This window comes from Convolutriloba macropyga, unplaced genomic scaffold, assembly GCF_964194025.1.
Source record: "Convolutriloba macropyga unplaced genomic scaffold, txConMacr16.3 SCAFFOLD_4926, whole genome shotgun sequence".
Classification (NCBI taxonomy): domain Eukaryota; kingdom Metazoa; phylum Xenacoelomorpha; order Acoela; family Convolutidae; genus Convolutriloba; species Convolutriloba macropyga.
Genome location: NW_027452162.1, coordinates 7,501 through 11,289, shown reverse-complemented (window position 1 = coordinate 11,289; position 3,789 = coordinate 7,501). Strand labels below are relative to the sequence as shown.

The following is a 3,789-nucleotide window of genomic DNA, read 5'->3' as shown; positions in this document are numbered from 1 at the left end:
GTTATCGTTGCAGTCAGTACTGTGTAGTTACTAGTAGCTGGATTTAAGCTCGAAGTGAGACACTGTTGGTGAAACTTCATCATGAGAACGTCACAAGCTGATCACGCTCTATGATATGACTAGTATTATGTTGCTTATAGTAGGCTAAGCGCAAGCCGAAACATCAACATGTGAAAGTCGTAGAATTTTGCGATCAAACTGTGGCTAGTACTTTGATGATGCTTGTAGCCAAACCGAATTGGTTGAAAAGCCCAATAAGTAAGCTAACTTGGGAGAGCTTGTTGGAAACCAAATGCTACTAGATTGGTCCAAATACATCCTTCAACAGGGGATCACTTGGCTCGCTTTACGAAGAGGAGCACAGCTATATGTGTTAATTCGGTATGAATCGCAAGATTTGTTTACCGACCTCTCTAACGCAAAAGGCGGTCTCGGCTTCGGCTGTTGACTGCGTCCGATTCAGGGTTATATAACTCTCGATTGAACACATTGATGTTCTATTGTTGGTGCTTCCAATAAAATTGGAACACTTAAAGCAGAACCGATTCAAATAATAGCATTCTGATCAATGATTGCATTCCTTGATCAAGAACTGCTGGAGTCATTGTGATGGCGAATTTTCTTCATAAGAAAATTGCAAAGAGACGGAACTTAATGAGACTAGTATTATGTTGTTTCTAGTAAGCGGAAGCTGAAACAGCAACATGTGAAAATCAAGTTTTGTTCAATGATCTCGAGGCGATAAGTACTATGAAGCAACTAGTAGCCTAAGCATGACTCAGATTTGAGACAGTCAAAAAGACTGGCGAAACTTCTTCACATGAAAGTTACATAGAGAACTACAAATGTATACAGCGAGTATTATGTTGTTTTCTAGTAGGCGAAAGCTGAAACATCAACATGTGAAAGTTGTCTGCAAACTGTAGAACGATATGTGATTAGTACTGTGCTGTTACTAGTAGCCAGTCTGACTGTAGAAGCCAAGACAAAGGGAAACTAATGCATCTGAAAAGGACAAGTTATGGAAAGGTATGCACGATAAGTATTATGTTGTTTCTAGTAAGCGGCAGCTGAAACATCAACATGTGAACGTCGTTGTGTACAGTAACCTAGAACTATATAGTCCTTAGTAACGTGCATTTACTAGTACCTGTAATTGGTATTCAGACTCAGGCAGTTTGGAATAGTTTGGCAAAGATGCACCAGAGAAAACTGGGATTTGATACAGAAATTGTTGAATACAAGTATTATGCTGCTTCTAGTAGGTTGAATCCGAAACATCAGCATGTGAAAATTGAAAAACATTTCTGGTTCGAATTGTCACAAGTATTTGGTGATCTGAGTAGCCAAACTCACTACAACGCCAATTGAAGGCAAAAATTCTCAACGGGAAAAGCTATTCTCATTGAATGAGCTAACAAGACGAGTATTATGTTGCTTCTAGTAGGCGAAAGCCAAAACATCAACATGTGAAAGTCTTGCTGAACAAATTTAATGTTGTTGAGCTCAGTACCGTGTGAATTAGTAGCCATAATTGGCGAGCGAAAATTGAACTGGCGAAACTTCGTCTTTGGAAAATTGCAGATGCCGAGCACTTAATTTGCAACGAGTATTATGTTGACTGTAGTAAGCGAAAGCCGAAACAGCAACATGTGAAAGCTGTTGAAATTTGTGGTCATTTTGCAATAAGTACAAGGAGTGTAACTAGTAGCCAGGTCAAAAATTTGGGATAAGAATGAGCAAAAATTCTGCATGAGAACAGTTGAAATTATGAAACTAAATTACAAAGACTAGTATTATGTTGTTTCGAGTACGCGAAAGCGGAAACATCAACATGTGAACGTTTGTAACGAAGTTTCGTTAATTTTCAGCCTAGTACTGAGCAAGAACGAGTAGCCTCATCTCCAATCCCACGCAAAATGTAGTGAAATATGTGAGTGAACCTTATTCACGGTGAGGGTTTCCCGAGGTCTGTATTGCAGCGAGTATTATGTTGCTTCTAGTAAGCGAAAGCTGAAACAACAACATTTGAAAGTTGGAATTAATGACTGAATGGAAACTTCGACCTGTGTTTGATAGTAGTAGCGAACAAAACTGCTGAATCGGTTTCTGTCTCATATTGGTCAGTGAACCAATTAAGAGACAATCAACTACATAACCTGAATTGGGCGAGAGAACCCCCTTAACTTAAGCATATCAGTAAGGGGAGGAAAAGAAATCAACTGAGAATCCCTTAGTAATGGCGAATGAACAGGAAAGCTCATCGGGAAGAGAAATGGCAACATTTCTCGGTGTCCGGTATGGTTTGATGCTAGACTGGTGAATTTGTCCTGATGTCTACTGGAAAGTAGCATCAAAGAAGGTGAAAATCCTGTAAAGGTCATTTTCGATACCAGTCATAATGGCTCATTCCTATGAGTAGAGTTGTTTGAAAGTGCAACTCGAAGCTGGAGATATGTCTCTCCAAAAGCTAATTATAAAGCGAGACCGATAGTAAACAAGTACCGTGAGGGAAAGTTGAAAAGCACTCTGAAGAGAGAGTGAAAAGTACGTGAAACTGTTGAAGGGGAACTGGAGTGAGCGTTACCATACTCAATGCCTTGATATTATATTCTCGGCTACCGAGTAGTGTAGTGTCGTCTTTTGGCAAATCTTGTTAATGAATCGAGCAGAAGTTTTCCTCGGAATTCTTCTTGTTGATTCTAAACAAAATGAGATAAATTGATCTTGATTGCCTGTCTGACCTCAACTTCCTATTCAATGCTCTCTACAGCCCGTCTTGAAACACGGACCAAGGAGTGTGAGTTGCTTGCAAGTGTTGTCGCTCATTGAAAGGCGCACACGCGAATGAAAGTGAACAGTGTAATTTTTATGAATTGCACTACTTTGTGTGGTGAGGGCGCCGATTCGGTGTCCCGCAACCACGGGACGGTTTTGCTCTTATTGCATGACTGATCCAGAGCAAGTAGCACACGACCCGAAAGATGGTGATCTATGCTTTGGGCAGGGCGAAGCCACGGGAAACCATGGTGGAAGCCCGAAGCGGTTCTGACGTGCAAATCGATCGTCTGACCTGAGCATAGGGGCGAAAGACTAATCGAACCATCTAGTAGCTGGTTTCCTCCGAAGTTCCCTCAGGATAGCAAAAGCTTGAGCAAGATTGAAAAATCTTCGCAAAGCAATTTCATCGGTTAAAGCGAATGATTAGAGGAATGGGGAAAATTTTTCCTTCACCTATTCTCAAACTATAAATCGGTGAGATGTCCTTGTGACTTAATTGCACTTGGACCTATGAATGCAAGCTTTTTGTGGGCCGCTTTTGGTAAGCAGAACCGGCGATGTGGGATGAACCAAAAGTTGGGTTAAGGCGCCTAACTACTTGCTCATGAGTCACCACAAAAGGTGTTGATTGATACTGACAGCAGGACGGTGGTCATGGAAGTTGAAATCCGCTAAGGAGTGTGTAACACTCACCTGCCGAATCAATCAGCCCTGAAAATGGATGGCACTAGAGCTCGTGGCCTATACCCAACCATGAATATCAATATCTAACGCAAGTTAGATTAGAGAAAAAGAGCCTCACCAGCTCAAAAATGATATTCATGTGTAGGAGGACACATTGATTGCGCTAAAGTATGCACGCAAGTGTATGCGCGAAGCGATCAATGGAGCAGATCTTGGTGGAAGTAGCAAGTACTCAAATGAGAACTTTGAGGACTGAAGCGGGAAAGGCTTTCATGTGAACAGCGTTTGCACATGAGTTAGTCGATTCTAAAAGACAGGCTAATG

General features: G+C 41.3%; 1 non-coding gene and 1 pseudogene across 1 annotated transcript in view; both read left to right on the top strand.

Moving 5' to 3' along the window:
- Nucleotides 1–316: 316 nt before the first annotated feature.
- Nucleotides 317–468, top strand: LOC142357263 (5.8S ribosomal RNA; annotated as a pseudogene).
- A 1,686-nt stretch (nt 469–2,154) lies between these two features.
- The window catches only part of LOC142357264 (large subunit ribosomal RNA), a 3,521-nt gene continuing 1,886 nt past the window's right edge, over nt 2,155–3,789 (top strand). The window contains exon 1 of the ribosomal RNA XR_012761581.1: nt 2,155–3,789. This exon is cut by the window's right edge and continues 1,886 nt beyond it. This is a non-coding gene — a ribosomal RNA (large subunit ribosomal RNA).